Raw genomic sequence first — 22,338 nt, 5'->3', positions numbered from 1 at the left:
AAAGCAATCAGCATCAAATGAGTCCACTAACTGTTTCTTTGTGCTTCATTAACATATTTGGATCTGTCCTCCATGCTGGCTTGTTGGCCAGTCCTGCCATATTCCATGAGACTATTATTATTTCAGGCAAACCTCTCACATATGTAGTTATTACGACTAGTTCTGTAAATTCATTGCCCGTGTTTATCACTGGTGCAATATAAGATGTATGAACCCCCATCCCTCTCCAGGAGATCGAATAACTACGACTGGGCATAATGTTAGGAACTTTATTTGGGTATTGGTTTGAAGCGAGGAGGAAATATTCAGGTCTGTAGAAAGATCCCAATGGAACAACATTTATTTTGCGCCTCATATGAGTACCTTGTAAGTGTACGTTATAGAGAGATATAAGAATATGTTCAACCATATAAGGATGTCTAAAGTTAAATATGATCCAATCTCCCTCCACTGTTTTCCCTAGAGTTTTCTATCCATTTGACTCTTCTCACCATCAAAATCTCTTTGGATAACTGGTTCGCATTTGATATCCTTTGTGCTAAAAAGGTTATTGATTTTTTTTTAAGTTCTTCTCAAGTTTACCTTCTGAAAGGGCTCAAACCTGGAACCCCTATTAGAATCAACAGATAGGGTGTAGCTTCCGGAGGAAGATGCAAGATATCCTTTGATGATAAATGACTTTGATCCCCTGATAGATTGCTTCGTGCGCCTGACTCTCTTCTCCTGATTTTGTTTGTGATTCTGCCCGTGTTGAGCTTCCTTCAAATGGATAACCATGCTTAGTCAGGAGCTCTGTCTGGTGAAACAGCAAACTTTGATAACGACTATACCTTTACCATGCATGCCTTTACAACTAAAATGTAAGTATTAAGCAAGTAAGTATATTAAGTATGTGTGTGTATATATATGTGTGTGTGAGGGCTTTTTTAGGGTGGTTGTGGGTTATTGGATGGCAAGTGTATTTTAAGGGTTTAGGGTGAGTATGAGTTTTTGGGGGGCAGGGGTATTTTCAGAGTTTAGGGTGGGTATGGGTTTAGGGGTTGTGGGTTGATATGGTGAGGTGTGTGTGTGTGTGATCGTGTGTGTGTGATCATGTGATCGCCATCTGGTGTTGGGCCCGGATGTTTGTAGTTGTTTTTCCTCTTGGAAAGTCTTTGGAAGTCACAAGGTATGTGACTCCTCCTTTGGATCGTATTGCGCATGGGCTTCGGCTCCATCCTCAGATTGGTTTTTCCGCCATTGGGCTCGGATGTGATCTTCGCGCTCCGGTTCCGAACAGTTTCCAGTTCTCCAATCGACGCGCAATCCTCACCCCTTTTCGCTGTATTGTTTTCGATCGCGATCCCCTCACTCGACGCGGCTCTCATCGATCAAGACCTTCGATTCCAGTCGTCGACGACGGCCTTCGGGCCTACCCAAGTACCGGTCCTGGCTAATGGAAAGGACTCCCTTGAAGAAGTGCCCTCGATGTGGGTCCAAATTCCCCCACACCGATCTAAACGAAGTATGCAACCTCTGCCTCTCCCCTGAACACGAGGCTCGAGACTGTCCGGCGTGCAAATCCTTCCGGTCCAAGAAAACCATTTGACACCGAAGTGCAAGAAGAACTATGGCACACTTGTCTACGGCGATCCCAGATGACATCTTCGGAGAAGGCGTCGACGCTCCGGAAGGACAACACACCGACGAGGGCCTCGTCAGCGCCACCGAAGCCGACGATTCAGATGTGGAGGACATCACTCCGGCACAGAGGGTCGTGAGTACTGCAATCCACCCCCCCCTTCCCCCCCCCCCCCCCCCCCACATACCCTCGACGGCATCGAAAAAGGCTTCGGTCACGCCTTCGCCTCCGAACCTAGGCACGACCAAGAACACTGCTTCCCACACCGCACCTTTGGGACCGGTAAAGAAGCTTATTAAGCCTTCCTGCGGCTCGGGCTCGAGCCAGCCCACCGTCGGTCCCGAGAAACACTCCTCCGCACCAACGCCAAAAAAGAAAATGGCCTCCTCCTCGGCACCGAGCTCCTTACCGAAGCACTCTGTGCCGAAAACCAGCTCAAGCTCCTCGGTACCGACACCGTCCCCGGAACCGACCAAAAAACACAAGGCCACCGACACCCATATCTCGAAGACGAAAACCATCTCGGAGCCGAGCAACCAACCAGCCCTTTAGAAGCCGCATAGTGCAAAACAGCGCACTAGTGCAGACTCTAAAACCAAAAAACCTACGGCCCGACACCTTCGGCACTGACTGACAGGCCACTCTCTGAAGAACTTTTTAAGCCTGATCCATTGCAAAAAAACACTGGTCAAGGATCCTAAAACTGGACATTTGATGCTCAGCATCAAAAAGAGACAGCTGGACAAGCCTGCCCCAGCTCCACCTCCAAAGAGGAAAGACTTTGCTACTTCCCCTCGGAGAATACCTTCACCCCCTCCTCCACCCCCTCCACCTCCTCCTCCACCACCTCCTTCTCCCCCCCACCTCATCATTCCCCCACACCCTCTCCGGATGATGACAATGATGATGGCTATGATGACATAGGGGACGAGCCCCATGACCAACCTACAGGGGACCCCACTCCGACAGGCTCCCCAGACCCATGGGACGACTAACATTCCTGACATTCCTAACGTTCCGCAGGATGATCTCTACCCTTCGAGACCATCCCCACCAGAAGACTAATTGGGGTTCATCCACCTACTCCAGAGGGCTGCACACTACCAAGGTGTGGATCTCCATACCGACCCCAAGGAGGAGGACTTCCTCCTTGATACTTTCGACACCACACACAGGGCCACCTCCATCCTGCCCATGCTCAAAGGAGTTATCAAGCACGCGCCGGAGGTCTTTAAAGATCCACTCAGAGCCAGGGTAATCAACCCTCGCATAGACAAAAAATATAAGGCCGCCCCTACAGATCCGGCCTACATCAGAGGTCCAGCACCACTAGATTCCCTAGTAGTGTCTACAGCACGAAAGCAAACAAACTCCCAAGCTTCAGGTGAAGCACCACCACCTGATAAAGAGTCGAAACTCCTGGACGCATCCGGCAAGCGCACTGCATCCCAGGCTGCCAACATATGGCGCATCGCAAATACACAAGCGCTTCTGGTAAGATACGACAGGGCCATTATAATGAACTAGAAGCCATAATGCAACACCTCCCTGACAAATATAAAAATAGAGCCAATGAACTCATTCAGGAGGGCAAAACCATCACCAATACCTCCATCCGCTGTGCCCTAGATGCAGCTGACACCGCCTCTAGGGCAATTAACACCAGCGTCCTCCTCCGTCGCCATGCCTGGCTAAGGATTTCAGGTTTCAAACCAGAGGTGCAAGCTTCCATCCTGAACCACCCTTTTGACCAGGAACATCTGTTCGGCCTCAAAAGTTGATGAGGCCCTGGAAAAAATGAAGAAGACACAGATACGGAGAAATCTATGGGAGCCTTACAATCGCACACTCCCAGGCGCTCTTTTCGCCGCTCTTCCTTTCGAAGCACATCCAGAGGCTACTTCTCAGACACCGCTTCCACTTCCTATAAATCCCCTACCCAATCCACCTTTACAACGGGTTACCAAAGAGGCAGCTACAGAAGCAACAATAATAAAGGCAGAGACCAGACAAACACCTCCCGCTCTGCCTCCACCCCTACCCAATGACTTCCCTCCACTCCCCCTAGACCATCCCACTCCGGTCGGGGGCAGACTCCACAATTTCCTTACTGTCTGGACTACCATCACCTCAGACAAATGGGTAACACAAATAATTCGGTCAGGCTATTGCCTCGAACTAACATCTATTCCACCAACACATCGCCCAATGTCACAGGAACATTTAACACTACTAAAGCAGGAGGTAATCTCCCTCCTACAAAAGGGGGCAATAGAACTAGTTCCTATCAACCAACACAATATAGGGGTTTACTCCCTATATTTTCTCATACCAAAAAGGGACGACATGCTAAGGCCCATCCTAGACCTCAGGCCCCTGAACCAATATATCCACTCAGACCGTTTTCACATGGTCACACTCCAACAGGTACTTCCCCTGCTCTCCCAAAACGATTTCCTGGCCACTTTAGACCTCAAAGACGCCTATTTCCACATTCCTGTTCACAATGCTCACAGGAAGTTCCTCAGATTTGTGGTGGACGGCCAACACTACGAATTCAAAGTGCTTCCATTCGGAGTCACCACAGCACCACGAGTATTTACCAAGTGCCTAGCAGTAGTGGCCGCACACCTGCGAAGACAACACATTCATGTCTTCCCATACCTAGACGACTGGCTAATAAAAGCCAGCTCATACAACCAGTGTGTACAACACACGCACGCCACTATCCAGCTACTTCACGAACTGGGCTTCACAGTAAACCACGCAAAGTTCCATCTACAACCATCCCACGTAAAACAATACCTCGGTGCCACCATAGACACCTCAAGAGTGCTAGCCTACCCCAGTCCTGGCAGGATAACAAGCATTCAGACTCTACGCGCCAAATTTCTGACACAACACACTCTTCCAGCTCGAGTGTTCATGAAACTAATAGGGATGATGGTCTCTTGCATATTCATAGTACCTCACGCAAGACTCCAAATGCGTCCTCTCCAAGAGTGCTTAGCGCGCCAATGGAACCAGGCCCAGGGTCAACTGACAGATCTTGTGTTGGTAGACGGTCGTACCCATTGCTCTCTGCAGTGGTGGACCACCAAAAACCTTACCAAAGGGCGACCATTCCTGGAACCGGTTCCTCAGATAGTACTAACAGCGGACGCATCGCTCTCCGGCTGGGGAGCTCACCTACTACATCAGACCATGCAGGGCAGGTGAACACCTCAACAAAAGTTACTCCACATAAACCATCTGGAGTTACTAGCCATATTTTTAGCCCTAAAATCTTTTCAAACACAAATCTCAGGCAAGGCAGTCCTAGTCCGCACAGACAAAATGACAGCCATGTACTATATACAAAAGCAAGGATGCACACACACTCCGCAGCTCTCTCAGCTAGCACAGAGCATATGGAGATGAGCCATACCCCGAAAAATCTTTCTCCTAGCCCAACATGTCCCAGGACTCAAACATTACAGCAGATCTCCTGAGCAGACAAACTCAACAGATCCACGAGTGGGAACTCCATCCACAAGTTCTTCACCCGTACTTTCAAATGTGGGGGCATCCACAGATGGACACCTTCGCCACCCACAAACGCCAAATGCCCAAGCTTCGCCGCCAGGTATCCACACCCATTGTCCAAAGGCAATGCGATATGGATGAACTGGTCAGGCAGATTTGCGTACGCTTTTCCGCCTGTCCCACTTATTCCATTAGTGGTGCGCAAACTACAACAACATTCCCTCGCACTAATCCTAGTAGCTCCGACTTGGGTCAGACAACCGTGGTACACCACACTGCTGGAACTATCAGTAGTACCTCACCAAAAGCTACACCTCTCTCCACACCTCTTAACCCAGAACCATGGAGAGATCAGACACCCGGACCCAGCTCAGCTCAACCTTGCGATCTGGCTCCTGAAATCCTAGTATTCGTTATCTAAATCTACCCCCAGACTGTATGAACGTCATTAGAGAAGCTAGACATCCTACCACTAGAGCTTGCTACGCAGCCAAGTGTAAACGATTTGTAGTCTATTGTCACAGCAATAACTTCAATCCCTTAGATGTGTCCATTCAACACATCATATGCTATTAACTACACTTGCAGAAATGCAATCTAGCCTACACGTCTATTCGACTGCACCTTGCAGCCATAGCAGCCTACCTACAAAACAGGCAGCACCTATCACTCTTTAAAGTACCTGCCCTAAAAGCCTTCATAGAAGGCCTCAAAAGAATAATTCCCCCCCAGAGTGCCACCCTAACCTGTGTGGAACCTAAACATCGTTCTCACCAGACTAATGGGCCCTCCCTTTGAACCTCTACACAAATGTGAACTTCAATTCCTAACATGGAAAACTGCTTTTCTAGTAGCCATCACTTGCCTCAGAAGAGTCAGTGAGATACAAACACTCGTCATTCAAGAACCTTTTCTGCAAATGCACCATAATAAGGTTGTTCTCCGTACTAATCCAAAATTCCTCCCTACGGTCATTTCTCCCTTTCACCTAAACCAATCTGTGGAACTACCCGTATTCTTCTCGCAACCACAAACCGTTGCAGAAAGAGCTTTCCACACACTGGATGTAAAACGAGCCTTACTCTACTACATCGAGAGAACACAACCTTTTCGTAAAATCAAACAACTGTTTGTTTCCTTCTCACCACCACATAAAGGCAACCCCATCTCCAAATCTGGGATTGCTAGGTGGATTGTCAAATGCATTCAGATTTGCTACCACAAAGCAAAACAAACGCTATCTGTTCCCCCTAAAGCCCACTCTACACGGAAGATGGGGGCTTCCATGGCATTCTTAGGGAACATCCCCTTAGATGATATCTGCAAAGCAGGTACATGGTCAACACCGCACACTTTCACTAAACACTATTGTGTAGATGTGCAAACTAAGCAACAAGCTAGTGTGGGCCAGGCTGTACTCAAGACATTGTTTCAAACCACTGCAACAGATATTGGTGGTCGCCGCTAAGGATGGGTACTGCTATATAATCTATGTACAGTGTGTAATCTGCAGCTCATATGCCTCGAACTGCAAATGCTACTTACCAATATGCATCTGTTCTTGGCATGTAGAGCTGCAGATTTACACATGCCCACCCGCCTACCTTTATCTGTTCCAGTTCATCTTTTTTAGATACAACACACATGGGCATCTTCACTGTTTCTTACTACGCTCCATCATTTCCCTGCTGGCGAGAAACAATCTGAGGATGGAGACGAAGCCCATGCGCAATACGATCCAAAGAAGGAGTCACATACCTTGTGACTTCCAAAGACTTTCCATGAGGAAAAACAACTGCAAACATCCGGGCCCAACACCAGATGGCGATCTATGCACAGTGTGTAGATCTGCAGCTCTACATGCCAAGAACAGATGCATACAGGTAAGTAGCATTTGCCTTATGCACATACATACATACATATATATGCATGCATTTGTAAATATATGTGTGTGTGTATATACCCACGCACACGGTTTATACTCACCTGTAAAATACTTACATTTTTATTTTAAAGGCATATGCATAGTAAAAACATTTGTGGTAAAGACATGTGTGGTTAGGAAGCAGCATTGTAAAGACCACGTTGTAAAGGCATGCGTGGGGTTCTGTCATACATCCCTCTATCTGATATGATCTCAGTTGCACGTATCGTCGTGCTATGCTCTCCTGGGGGGATGAGGTGGATTCACCATTTGCCATATCATTTATGCATCCTGTTACAACTTCACCAGGTCTTTGCACTGGCACACTTGAAATAGGGGTCTGCTTTTCCATAAGCTCCAAAACCTGTTATAGGCCTGTTTTGAACTGGATGAGTTTTGTTTGTTTTCGCCTCTAGAGCCAACTTTACCGAATTCTCTATATTTTTGCCCTAAGCACTCTTAACATAAGAGACCATGTCAACTCCTGTAATATTATCCTCCGTTTGCTTGGTTGACTTGGTTGGACCTCCTTATTGGCAGGTGGAGGTCGCACTATGGATGATTAAAGCTTTACAATTGGGGAAATAGGAGTATGGGATAAACGTGGATTAAGCTTAGGTTGTGAGTGAGACTTTTCTGTAGGAGAGTTTACTTGGACACCCTTAGACTCTTCCACTGTTGTTAGGGCCTCAGTTACCACACGCTGCATCTCTTCCAATCTCTCCTCCACATTTACAATCTCTTTATTTATCATCCTCATGACCCCTCAGAGGTAATTTGTAATTGAGGTTGAGCTAGAAGTAGTATTATTCTTTGTGGCAGCTATTGTTATGGTTTTCCTTCTACCCGTGGTTATAAGACGAGGAGACAAGACATAAAATCTAAAAACATACGGGACCACTTGCAATCTTAGAAATCAAGTGTAAGGTGGTGTCCCAGTCTAGCCTTGACTGACCACGGATGTGTGCAGACGAGACCGTACTGTGGAAGTTTTCAACGGCTTTTATGCACCCCCTCAGTATGTAGAGCAATGTGGCTGCCTCCGCAGCTGCTGTGAGAGATACGTCTGTGCCCCACCAACAGCAATGGGGCGTCCCTGGCTTGCGGGAGTTCTCAACAGCATTCCTGTGCCTGCCCAGCGCGTAGATCTATTGCAACCGCCTCCTCAGTAACTGGGAGAACTAATCCGGGCCCCACCAGCAGCATTAACAACAATCGGATGTCCCCCCTGCTGCAGCTCTCCAGGTTGGAAGCCTTTCAGGTCCCAGTTGGATTGGATATTAAGAAAGGCATGGTCCTTTTACTATGCAGCACAAATGATCTCTCTAGGAGAACAGTTTGTGCTCATCAGGCAAATCTGAAAGCCACTTTTGTATTAGGTAAGTTATTGAACTTATAAAATTGACCCTCAGTTGCACAGGCATTTAGTGTTGATGATACAAAGTATCCACATTTTGGTTAAAAAAAAATCAAGGCCTAGCAAGAGTATGTGACCCTTCCAATAAACACGCAAGAGCCAGGCAAACTTCCAATTGCCATGATGTCACAACCCATGTCAGTGCTTGCGGTTCTTGATGACAGCAGTACTCTAGGCTAAAGGGAAGTGATGGAGCTGAAACACAATCGCAACTCCTAAACAAAACAGAACTTTTCCCAGTTAGTCAACAGTAGGGAAGAAGTACCCTGCAGGGTAGAGGCACAAAAGAATATATAATCGGATCTCTGCGTGATCGGGGAAGCGGGGTAGTGAACTGTGTAATATGAGGCATCTTTTCAACCAGTAGGCTGAAATGAACAGCCAACAGCTTGGAGTGCTTAGAGTGTTCACTAAGGTCTCTCCCAGGCTGTAGTTCAACAACAAGAGAAAATAAGTATGGAAAAAAAAGAAAAAAATATTCAACCTACTCCTACCATTAGCTTGATGGCACACTTAAACTGTAACTGGAGTTGAAATAGTAATTACCGGACCTACACTTCCGTACAAGAGTGTTTTTGCATTCTCCTTATTTTGCAGTGTACCTTCTCACATTAAACTATTCACCCAGCATATTTGCATCAGTGCTATTGCATAAAATAAAATATATAGTTTGATACTTGATATTTGCAGTCTTTATCATATTTTTGTGTGTTCACAAAAATATGAGAAAAAATCTGTTCCAAAAGATGAAGCAATGGAAGGGTGAATCCGAACAACTACAGCAAAGGCTGTAGATCAACAGCTTACTTTTCATCCAAGAAGAGAAAACATTAGAAGGGTGAATATGGACAGCATGGCACCAAAACAAAATCATCCGTAGAGGGAATTGCTGAGATTTGATTGCACCACGAGTGTAGAGAATCTAATTTAGTATAAAGTTCCTCTGTGTTGGCAACCTTGGGTGAAAACTCAGACGATAGGATAGCATGCCTCTTTGCAACAAGAAGAAAAGCAGGACTGACAGGCCTTAACAAGATATTTACTAGGGTTTAACTCCATTTTTCTGATGGTCAACCTCCACTACTTTACTATCATCCATCTTGTTCTCAATTCATGGTATACCTTTAGTGAGGGCAGTTTTGTCAGAGATTCAGTGCCTCAGCAGCAGGAAAGTAGGTCACCTGATACAGCTGCTGGCTCTCAGAGAGAGCTAGTTCAAAATGTGGGTGCTGCTTACATAAATATTCCATGGTCTTATACAGTTGTATATTATGTAAAATATAAACATTATCTAAAACAAATAGGAACGTATGAACGTAATTATAATGTAATAAGTATCGAAAGGTAAATAGTGGAGCTAAAAAAGGAGAGTGAAAGTGTGCACATTTTCCAAGTTCAATTGCTTGTATAGACGTAAATCCTATTAGAATCCAATTTCTGTGCATTGACCCCCAAACAATATCTTGAGACCCGATGAATAAGAACATTTTTAACTTATTTAAGTGTACCTAGGTCCTGTACGTCCTTAAAATCGACAGACGTCTGTTTCAAAGAGGAGCACCAATCACTTCCCAACACTTTCCTCCTGCAGAATGTCTCTGGAATTGCAGAATTACTAAAACCTCCTAGTCATATAAAGTAAGTTCCCCCTCCTGGGTATATACCAGTTAAATGATGAATTCCTGTGTTCTGGATAATCCTGATGGCTCACCATCATCAAAGTTCGATATTCAAATTTTGCGGGAAATGAAGCCAGTAACTCATTTTCATATCTGTATTCAGATTTGAGTAGTGTGAAGCTTCCACACCTATCTGACCATGCGATTCTGGATTTTCTGCAGCTTCATCAAGATCATCTTTGAAGCAATTGGAAAGAGGAAATCTAGTAATTTCTCCCTCAATAGTGGCCCTGTGATTGATTTTCTTCAAAAAATGTCTTCACTGTTGTGAAAATGTGCATATATAAGCTACAGTTCTCCTTCAGGGGTTCTCCATTGATATGTATAACACACAAAATGGATAAGGGGGGTCCAAGGGAACAGATTTAAAGACCTACGAGAAGTTTCATTCCCCTAATACGTAATATGCAACACACAAACATAAACTCTCGGGTCTGAGCAACTTTAGAACTAGAGCATGAAAGGAGAGATACTATAGTCAAGCTGTGTCTAAAATGACAGTGAACAAATCAGAAAGGAAAGGAATCCCTTTAAGGATGAATGCCCTCACTCACCCGAAGGTGACATGCTTCATCATTTAGGCTTTCTCCTCTCAGTGGGAAAACCTAGTCCTACGGAGAGAGCGGGGCTCCCTTCCCTGAGTTGTAACCAGGTTGAGGTGGGCTCACTTGTCCCACAGATTGGACAAGTTCCAGCGAGATTGTATCCGCTAAAGCATTAACTGGTTTGGTCTTTTTTTCAAACTTTATTTGCACGTGTGTAACACTTTCTAGCAGCAGCTTCGTTTTTTGGTCCTGATGAAAGCCACAAATACTTTTGAGATGGTCATTGGCTGAAACATGTTGACCCTTGTCATCTAGCAGTTTTCAATAGTAACTGCTTTGCACTGTTTTTTATCTCTGGCAGGGCTAATGAGTCAATAAAAATCATTTTTTCAATAGCGCTAGCCAGTTTTAGCTCACACTTCACACACTTTTGAATTTCTTTGCGCTGCGCCCTCTTCTCACATTAGTGCTCATCTTTGGGATTTGAGTATCCTAAAATCTTAAACAAAAACATCCCTGAGCTCCCACTTCTCAGTGCGGTGGTTGTAGCCCTCAGTGGGACTAGGTTTTCCCACTGAGAGGAGAAAGCCTAAATGATGAAGCATGTCACCTTCGGGTGAGTGAGGGCATTCATCCTTAAAGGGATTCCTTTCCTTTCTGATTTGTTCACTGTCATTTTAGACACAGCTTGACTATAGTATCTCTCCTTTCATGCTCTAGTTCTAAAGTTGCTCAGACCCGAGAGTTTATGTTTGTGTGTTGCATGTTCTCCATTGATGAGCATGAGCACTGAATATTCCCAACCATATGCAGGTGTCCTGGAGCACTTTTTTCCAAGTCACATTTTGTGTTGCATCTTCACTTTACTTCAGAAAGGCCGGGAAGTACATGTTACCAAAATGTATGGTTTAGAAACCTAAAAGCAGGCAGTATTGCCAATTTATTTATTTACTTTAAAAGATAGAAGAACATAAAATCATCTTTAACATTTCACTGTATATAAAAAAAATCATTTAAAAACATAATTCACAACGCCTTTTTCTTTTCGTTTAAAGCCTATGATAGGGCACTGTAACTGTTTAAGCTACACCAATGTAAAAAAAGAGAAAAGAGCACTAAGCTCTGAAGGGCACCCAGACTTCCGGTGTCCCATCCTGCTCTGTAAGGGACATTTAACTGTTCTTTTTTTCCGGCTCCTGCTGACAGGATTATGAAGCACTGAGCTCAGCCTTTGTATGGCTCCCCCATGCCCCGTTCTTAAAGTCACTTAAGAGTTGTTTTAAAGGTGATTCACTCAATGTCCTTTAGGGCAGAGAGTATTTTTCTCTAATTTCCTGATGGGAAATGTTATTTTTCTGTAAAATGCCATCTTTTTTTAAACTTCCCATATTGTGGCAGACAAATGGACCCAGAAGAGGTCGTCACTGTAGCTCCCTCTCCAGACACACCCTGAGATAATGTTAGAAGATTAGCCGGCTTGAGAAACATTTGGTGGGCGAAGAGAGGCTCCTCGCTCTCAGTACCCCTCCCCTCACTCACTGGTGAATCCCACAGGGGGAGATCCAAAAAGAGAAGGCCAGGTGTAGAAGAACGTCCCTGTTCAATATAGAGGACAGACACTTCGAGAAGACGTACAGCACCTATTTGCTTGACGTGTAGGAGAAGGACACCATCAACATCGAGACCTGGTTCGTGGTCCATACGCTCTTACGTTGCTGAAAAGAAGACAGCAGAGTGGCATTGCATTTTAACCTGGAAGAGTGGAAAACCAAAACCAGTGACAAATGGGTTCTGAATATTTTCAAAGCTGGATGTTGTCTCAGATTCAAGAGTCCTCCATCTGCAGTTCAACCATAGAAGTTATTCTGTTTTCATTTAGAATAATTCAAGCAAGAGGTTTCCATCCTCTTGCTAAAACAGAATGGGAATGGATTCCTGTTAATTTCTAGTGAAGAAGAAAGGACCAAAGAATGAGTTCAGAACCATTCTTGATCTGAAGGAAACCAATAAATGGATTTGAAAGAAAAGGTATGAATGTTCTTTCAGAGCAATCTACAATTCCATCAGAGCGATGGGCTGTGCCCTATAGATCTGCAAGATGTCTATTTTCACCTACTTTGTTTCTGAAAAACATAGTGAATTCCTGATGTTTGCAGCGGAAAGTAACCCTTACAAATACAAAGTTCTTCCTTTTGGTCTCAAGTCTGCACCCAGGACCTTTTCCAACTGCATCGCTGTCTTTTCAGCACATCTCGAGAGGTTAAATATATTCCTCTACCCCTACCTAAGCAGTTGGCTGACCAAAGCTTCAGTGTATCAGCGAGCATTCCAACATTACGCGATTGTTGTCACCCTCAACCGATTGGACTGCATTCACATCACGAAAAATCTATTTCCATCTCAATACAATCACTTCATTACCAGGCAGCAGTTTGAAATACAGTCAACACAAAAGTGTTTTCTTCAGAAGAGTTATTTATGTGTCCTTCATAAATGTTACAATCTGAAGAAAGGAGGCCACGAAATAGGAAGACAGATCTCTCTCCTAGGATTAATGGCATGCTGCATCTTCCTTGTACCAAAGGTACGCCTGAACATGAAATTTCTGCAACAATGTGTGGAGGATCAGTGGAACCAGCTCTCAAGCAATTCTGAAGTCAAAGTGACCCTAATAATGCATTAAGTGCAATCGCACAGCTGTTGGTGTCTCCCAGAGAATCTGTTCAAGGGAGTGAGTTTTCATCAAGACATCCCAACAAAGACCGTAGTAACGGATGTCTTCCTGTTGGGTTGGGGTGGTCACACGTTTCGCCTTCAGAATCAAGCCTTTGATTTTCTGATTGCACATACATACCACATCAGCCACCTACAGTTGAGAGTGGTACATCTAGCTCTTAAGGCTTTGTTTCTTTCCTTCAAGACAAACTCTCTCCTTGTCCAGACAGATAACCACTGCCAATGAATTTTCTAATCAAGCATGAAAGGACGAGATTCAGAGTGCTGTTCCTGGAAGCACAAACAATCTAGAAGTGGCTAGTGTCTAAGAATCTCAGGATCATGGCTGTCCATATACCAAGCATCCAGAATTTTCAAGTGGACACTCTTAACAGAACCATTTAAGAGAACCACATTTGGGTATTAAACAAAGTTGTTTTGTAAGACTTATTTTGAGCTTGGGGTTTTCCTCAAATAGACCTCTTGGCAAACGGAGAAAACACAAAATACCTAGACTTCGCCTTGAGGTTGTACCAACATATCACTTTGAAGAATGCCCTATGAATTAACTGTCAGGCAAATTACTTTACACCTTTCCTCCCAGTTCCCTGTTGCCATCAGTGATCATCAAGCTAGCTCATTCAAAGGCCAGAATGATTCTTATCACCCCTGAGTGGCCAAGTCAAAGGTAGTTCACACATCTTCTCCACCTCTCAGAACGGCCACATGGAGCTGCTTTGCAGAGCAGACCTTCTGCACAGGTTCCACGGCAAGATACTGCACTCCAGCCTTCAGTCCTTGAACGTAGCAGCTTGGCTCTTAAATGCAAAGCATATGATCATTTGAATCTTCCTCAGAAGTACTAGAATGTGTTTAGAAAAGGTAGAAAGCTATCTTTAAATGGAAGAGATTCTGCATCAGGTGTACTCAGAACAATTATTATCTTATCACCTGCCAAGAAGAGCCACTGCTTCCATGTCTACTTCATTTAGCTGAAGCGAAGCTGCAATTTCTCACAGTTAAAGGCCAGTTTGCAGCTATCACAGCCTACAGAAAACGTTCGTCACAAATTTCTTTTTTCCTTTTTTAATTCCTGTAGATAAGGATTTTATTGAAGGCAGTAAAGTTTATCCTAACATCAGGAGACGTCCGTGGGAATTGAATTTTGTCCTATCACATCTCATGGGCCTTTTCTTTGAGCCTATACTTAAGGCTTCTCTTCAACCCTTATCATTGAAAGCTTCTTTCCTAGTCGCTTTGACGTCTGCACACAGGGTTAGTGAAATTCAGGTTCTTTGGCTTCATAAATCTTAAACAGTTTTTCACAGGAATAGTGCAGTGATATAGGTTCACTCCACATTCCTTCCTAAAATGGTAGCGGACTTTCATGTCAGTTTTTCAGAATCAATCTGCTCTAGCAGAGATGTCCCTCCACACTCTTGATGTGAGAGGGGTGTTAGTTTGATCTGAACTAAAGTAAAGTGCCTACTGCTGCATTACTGAGATATTTCAATCTCTGAAATCTGCAAGACAGCAAAATGAAGATCTTTTCACATCTTTACAAGACACTGGTGCCTTGATTCAGACACTTAAGCAGATTCCCAATAGGTCGAGCCTCTGACAAATCTTTTCATTTTTTTTGTAACCTTTTTATCTTTTCCATTGCGGCTTAGGGGATGAGCTCGCCATTCTATTCAGTGCTTATTATCAATGGAGAATCCCCTGAAGGAGTTGGAATAGTTTACCACCTGTAATTCTAGTTCTCTCTTTGGGAAATTTCCATTAAAATCATAAGCAACCCTCCCAAATCACTGAATCAACTGCCACCTGCAGAACATGATGGAACACTGGAGATCTTGGTGCCATTAAAGGTGCACTGTTCTATTGTCTTTCACTTTACTGAAGCCTATACAGTTACACTGCCCTAGCCTTCCCTATCATACATTGGAATATAAAAAGGGTTTATTTTCTCTTATTTTGAAGTAAATTAATGGAATTGGCAATGTAGCCTGTTTTAGGCTGTTGAATTATGCATTTTGGTCATGTACTTTTTAGCTTTTCCAAAGTAAGCCAAAGATACTATACAAAATGTGACTGAAAAAAGTGGATAGGACTATTCAGGTCAACAGTGATTCCCGTTAAAAAGTACTGTGAAGGAAAGTTTTGGTTTTATTAGGAACAGGGAAGGAAGGATTATGCAACCTTTCTTCTGTTTAATTTCCCAGCAGCTGTAACCAATATAACTTTGTAACATGACTACATTTCCCATGACCCTGAATAAAACATGAACACAGTAACAGTGATCACATTCCACCAATCAGATTGCCTTTCTTCCCTGTAAAACAGTATCCAAAGAAAGGCCTACCTCTTTCTTCATGCAGAAATCACACTGCTGACCATAAATCCATCAATATTCTTATGCAAAAAAGTAAATTGTGTGAAAATACGCAGATACTGTCAGGGTAGCTAGGAAATTTTATTTTCTGTGTCCAGACCAAAGGCTCAGATTATGCAAGTTTGAAGCTTACTCACACTCCCTGATGTATCTAACTCTCATCAGGTGTTTGAAATAAACATTCCTTAAAGGTGGATTCTGATGACCAATCAGCCACATAAAAGATGTCCTCCAAACACCTTCGGAAAGTGAAAGCTTTGGATGCATGCTCCGTCTAGCATTGTGGACTCCAAAAATTGAAGTATCTATGCCTGCTTCAGTCATGATCCACCTTACTCATCTAGCCATTGTGGGAGAGGAAACCAGTTTATATGATTTCGTAATCGCCATCGACAACTGCCTAGTACCAGGAGATATCAACTCTTCCCTTACTGATTCGTACTCCCTGATACATTGTTCTACTCAAAGCTTTGGGTTATTGGGAAAGTCGCCTAATGGACCATCCTGGTATGTGACTTGCTGTTCCTGGATTCAGTAAAAGTGACGACTTTAGCAGAAAATGTTCTGTGCGATCTATCCAAGGCCCTTACAACCAAAGCTCCCTTTTATAACATCATACATGCAATAACGGTTTCCTAGATAAGAATGTCACGGGCCTGAACGTATCCTCGGAGTCGGTTCGATGCTCTAAGGGGTCCCCCTCCCAACCTCCCCAAGTCTGGATATCGAGGTAACACAGACTAAAGGGTGGTTAAGCGGGGGAAGGAAAGGATGGGAACAGCAGGGAGGGAGACCTGTAGATGACACAAGAAAACAAAGGTTAGTACCTGGACCCCCTTCCTACACTCCTGCTTCCCCACTCTCCCTTTTCCCGTCACTTTGCCCTCACTAACCTGTAAAGGAAAAGAAGGATGTGTCAACCCTCAGGGGTGTAGCGTAGGCCTCTGGGAGCCAACGATTCGGGTATGAAACCTCCTACAGCAAAGCACCCTCAGAGGAAGAAGAAGGAACAGCCCATATGTAAATGCACTGCAATACTGGAAAATCCACAGTCATATAGTTACAAGAAACGTTCAGCATATGTAGCGCCTTAAAGAGCGCGGAAAATCAAAGGCGGATCAAAGTGGCTTCCAAGACACCACTCCGTAATAGTCACTAAGAGTAGAGTTACGTCACTCGTACTCCAACTACCCAAGTTTAAAACACACAAGTTCAAAAGGTCCACAAGTTCAAATGCACTCGAGTTTTAAATGCACACGATTATAACACAGAGGGCGTCCCCTCTAGACCTGACAATGCCGTGGACTTTCCCTCGCATCAACTCGGACTAGGAACCAAGGAAAGAGTTCACCAACGTAGGGAAAGATTGCCACCCTCGGATCTACCGGGAAGCAGATTGTCAAGAATCAGCAAGCGGTGTAAAAACCCCTTGACGAAGCACGCATTAATCCTAGCGTGATGCCTAATTCGAAGACAGAACAATATGCCCCAAGCACTGAAACAATCGTAGATTTGGTGTCACGGACACCCCTTATCCAACCTCTCGATGTAGCAACGGAACTCCGAAAGCCTGTAATCCAAGAATAATCGGCAGCGTCTTCCGCCGACTGCCGCGTCTAAATCGGCTGCTTCCGCATCACGTGGGACGCGCGTTGGAGACGCCCCACGTGACCGCGAGCGTCCGGCTGACGGGAAGTGTAGTCTGTGAGCGCCTGACAGCGCGACTGGAGCCGCGGTGTCCCGTAACAAAGAATTCATTATATAGCCAATTACTTAAACAGTCTAAGACAATGTTCACCTCTCAGAGGTGTGAGTAGTAGACCAACGCACTGCTCTCAAAAGTCTACATACTAAGGGAAGTTCTCTGATTGGAATCCCATTCCTGTGGGGAAACAGCGTTTACAACGCTGCCACTACATTGCGTTCCTTTACAACGCGGTCGTTACAACAACCGCATTGTTATAACGCAATGCCTTTACATCGCAAGTCATTAGATCGATTTGCTGTAGGGGGTGCTCTAACCTAAGAAATAGTATAATTTAGTTGCGCAGGCTGGAGTTGGAATAGTAAATTATACTATTGATAAGTCCAGCGCGCCCCCTACAGCAAGTCGATCTAATGACTTGCGGTTTAACAATGCTGTCGTCGTAACGACCGCGTTGTAAAGAACCACAATGTAATAGCATATGTTGTAACATGTGATATTCATTACTAGGCACAATCCAGCTGAAATTCTGGATCCAAAGGTGTTAACCATGCGATATGCCATGCCGCCTTCCACTAATTCTGACAGGAAGTTGAGAATGTGAACTACATCTGCCCCCACAGGATCTAGCTTCCGTCTCACACACCAACCATCTATGCTATGCTAAATCATATCACTTAGTTGCAGAATCTGCCCACTCCTTCGGGATAAATGCTGAAGCATGCTCTGAAAGTCCTGGGGTATTCCAGTGATGCATGTAATCCACCACTTCATCAACCAAAGTGTTCTCTCCACTGCCAGAGTGTGGGATCTGCCATGAACGTGCTTCAGAATATGAGGGGTCCGGAAAATAGGATTGGAGAAACCCAAGAAAGTTTCCTGCCCTGAGCCGTCCGTATCATAGTCATTGAAAACTGGGGAAATGCATACCCTGTGATCTATCTCCTGTCTTGGAGAAACACGTCCATGGATTCTGCCAATGTTTCCTGCCTCAAACTGAAGAATCATGGAAATTGAGCATCGGGTCATAAAAAAAAAGCCCTACTTAGCATGGACCCCAGCGTCACATCAGTCTTTCGAACATCAAGTGTCCCAGCTTCCAGGCACTGAAATCCTTCAGGTACATAGAATTCCAATCTTCAGGGGAATTCAACGTCTCCGAAAGGTATTTTGTTATCCAGGCAAAAATGTCAGAAGTCCCTGGCCAAATCTGACAGAGCTCTCGACCTTGTGCCCCAGACGATTTATGTATAGGACTTCTGATACATTGTCCATCTTCAGAAGGATGCCACAGGAGATTCTTTCTTTCATGAGGCACTTCACAGCAAAGGACCCTGTAAGGAGTTCTAGGCAGTTTGTGTAATAGACTCTCCTGAGGCGACCACTGGCCACCTGTTATGTCTCCGCATCCGACTCCCAAACTGATTTTTTTCACATCTTATTCTACTACAAAATCTGATGAGGAACCGATGATGGCCACACTGTTCCACGGCCGCCACTGGAGTTCCACTTTGGGCTCTTATGACAAGACCATGTGATCGCTGCTGCATCAGTCAGCACTTTGAGTAAGTGAACTGCTTTCCCTTGCTATACTGCTTGGTAGTGGAATGGTCCAGGATATATCGCCTGAATTGGCAAAGCTGGCAGATCCACTTCCACTTCAATCTTTTGGCCAAAGACCACCTTAGTTGACTGTTTTGCCTTGTTGAGTGATGAGATAGTAGTCTCAAACAGACTCAGCTCCTTAATAAATAGGTTTCCAAAAGTCACCCATCTGCTACTGCGCCAGCCTCTGTATTAGTCAGTTCCCCCAAATTGGGGTCTATTTTTATTAGGAGAGTGACATCTCATTTGACAGTGCACAATTCATGTTGCCGCATGAATACGACACGCTGTGCCCAGCCTGAAGGGTGCTATTTGATTGCCAGTGTCCTTTTCTTCCTCTGCCATATCGTATTTTAGCTGGAGGGCCCAATATATCCAGTCCTGACATGCCCACCATGAACGATCAATGCCCTTTTTTGGGACCTCGATTAATTTTGCTACGAAGATGGCCATTTTCCTCATTTGTCAGTGGTATGCCCTACTTTCCACTCAAATAGTGGTTGTGGGCATTCCGCTTTCAGTTTGCCCCTCACCATTTCATCCAGAGGATTTCAGATTCCAGTGCTTGCGTACTCCAGCAGATTACGTTGCAGGGCCAAAAGTGATGAACACAGATGATAAACATGGTCTGGATCCAGCATCCCATGCATAATTTTTGGGGTAACCCCTGCCCAGTCAGAATCTGGCACTATCTTGGGATTTTTGGGACCACCCTTCGGTTGCCAGTGTCTACTTGGACCGCGTTCATGTCCTGAGTCATCATTCTGATCAGGGTCCCCCTGACTGTTCTTCATCACAGGTTTCCTCTGTGGAAAACATACACCTCCTTCCAGGACATTCACAGACTACTTCCCAAGTTACCTCAAGGGCCTGAGCTCATCTGTTTAAAAAGGACCATCTAAACCTTTCGAAGGAATCGTGTGGGGGACGAGAAGGATTTATCAGACTTGGGCTTAGCCTTGTCACCAGTATTATGAACGCCCAGTGTTTCAAAGGTCCTAGAAGACCAAAAACCTTCCCACAGTGGGGTTTCATGCTGTGCTTGGAGGCCAGCAACAGAATCCGACTGGGTTCCGGGGCAATAAGAGACTGCCCTCTGTAGTGATGTGTTGTCATCTACACATTCCTCGTCACAGGAAGATTTGACTGTTCTCTCTGCATCTCCTCCTCAAAAGCCTCCCTCTAAATTACTGCAATGGTGTTCAACTCTTCTTAATGTTTATACTGGCAATCTAAGAATAATAAGTCACCTTCTGGAGCAATCCGTGATAGGATTACACAGATTAGTCTTGCAGGGGCGAGTGAATTAGACCGAGTCCTGGGATGTGGTGCAGAGTATACTGCACTACAGACAGACTGTTGCCTTACCAGAGGATACTATGGGAAGCCTACATGATGGATGAAAAAAAACTTAAAAGGCTTTCAGCCTGTGACATATCTTTGTGCTCCATATCTTTGGAAATTATGCTTGCCGTTGCTTGGCTCCGCAGCACATCCAGACTAGATTCACCTGAGAGTGGGGGGGAAGCCAACGAGATACGAGGAGAAGCAGTCCATGACTATGCACCCTCAATTGATGCTGCTGTATTACTGTGCCTCTCCAAGGAGAGGATCTCGGCTGAAATCTGCCTCTGGGGTGGCGTGCATCCCAAAACTGTGCTCAGCATGTCACAAGCTCTTAAGGGCATTGATGAAAGGCCCAACACTCTAATCAACAAAAATAGAGGACTCCTAGGCAAAACACTCTAATTACTAAACAGTGATCAATACCAAGGCACAGAATTAGTGAGCAGTTCTTTGCACCAAGGATCGTGACTAGGGATGGACGATACATTCTGATCTGCCAGTTGAGCTCACTCTGTGTTACGGGTGTGGTGCTGAGTTCCAGGAAAACTCCACCAACCGCCGTGTGGCTGAGCGGTCGCACAGAAGCAGCGCCACCTTGCGCTCTGCGTACTGCAGTCAGTGCTGATTTTGCCGCGCGGAACAAGCTCCCAGCATTAAATATCATCATGCATTGCTCTTATGCATTGCATGTACATAATCCTTACTGCCAGATATCCACGTATGAATACCTGTCTGCGTGTGCCAGCAATTGCACTTAATCCATGTTCGTTTGCTTACGAAGAGGCATTCAACGGCTCCCACCCTTCCAATGTCCTGGCTGTAGATGCTTTCCTGAAAGATTTCTTTTGAGCCCACTTAACACTAAACAAATAGGAATTTGCTAGTAATCCTCAACCACCTGGGACTATGGCAAGCAAGACACTTAATTATTAAAACCTTTTGAATAGTAGCTGTAGCAGAGACTTTAAAAAAGGGTCCTTCTGTGGGGCAGGAGGGAATGCGGGATGAGAAATACTGCAGTGCCTTTGTGGTAGAGGGCTGGGCAGTAATAACTTACTCTTATCTATGGAGATGGCAGATTATCCAGTTCCATTTGAAGTTCTGCCTTCCCATACACCTTTTGCCCTGTGACCAGAAGATACAGTGTATCCAATGTTGTTAATATCCTCTCTGCATGCACTGAGGGATTGACAGTACCGTTTTAGAGTGATCTCCTGTATACTCTGAGGCGTAGTGTCCAAAGAACTAGCATTTGGGTCTCAGAAAGGGATGTCAGACTCATAGATCCAGTCACAGCCTGAACTTTCTGATCTCATAAATGGTTCACTCTTGCCACTGATCTATGGGATTAGCATTTGTCCCTAGGGCAAAGAGAAAGTTTCCAAATCCCCAGAGACACTTTTTTTTGTCTCATGAGTGCCAGATGGACAGGCATTTACATCGGTGTCCGAAGCTATCCCTTCTGTTTAATTCAGGGTTGTCTAATGTAGATCCAGCAACACTACATCCATGTTAAGTTTTCCGGATAATCACTAATTTATGTCACCTATCTCTGTTTAGATTCATAATTTGTAGCTTATATGTATATATTTCATTACCCTGGAAGGAAGTTTGAAACCCCTGATAAAGGGAGTCTGGTCTGAGTTACCAGGTAGCTGTGAGGAAGACTTTATGCTGCAGTTCCAAACTCAAATGAAGGAAAGAAAAGACTATGTGGGGAGGCCGCCTAGACACTGTTAGAATTGTCGATGATTTCTAGAATGTGTAGGCAGCTCAGTGAACAACATTAATACACGAGACACGCTGCTGGTGTACTTATTGAAGAAGTTATATAGATGTTGCTGCTGTAATTCCACATTG

The 22,338-nt window shown here is 44.7% G+C and overlaps 1 protein-coding gene across 1 annotated transcript in view; it reads left to right on the top strand.

Annotated features, from left to right (window-relative positions):
* The window catches only part of NFAT5 (nuclear factor of activated T cells 5), a 796,538-nt gene that overhangs the window by 283,469 nt on the left and 490,731 nt on the right, over positions 1–22,338 (top strand).

The sequence above is a fragment of the Triturus cristatus genome, chromosome 12, assembly GCF_964204655.1.
Source record: "Triturus cristatus chromosome 12, aTriCri1.1, whole genome shotgun sequence".
Taxonomy (NCBI): Eukaryota; Metazoa; Chordata; class Amphibia; order Caudata; family Salamandridae; genus Triturus; species Triturus cristatus.
Note: the sequence above shows the minus strand (reverse complement) of the source record. Positions and strands in the feature narration are given on the sequence as shown.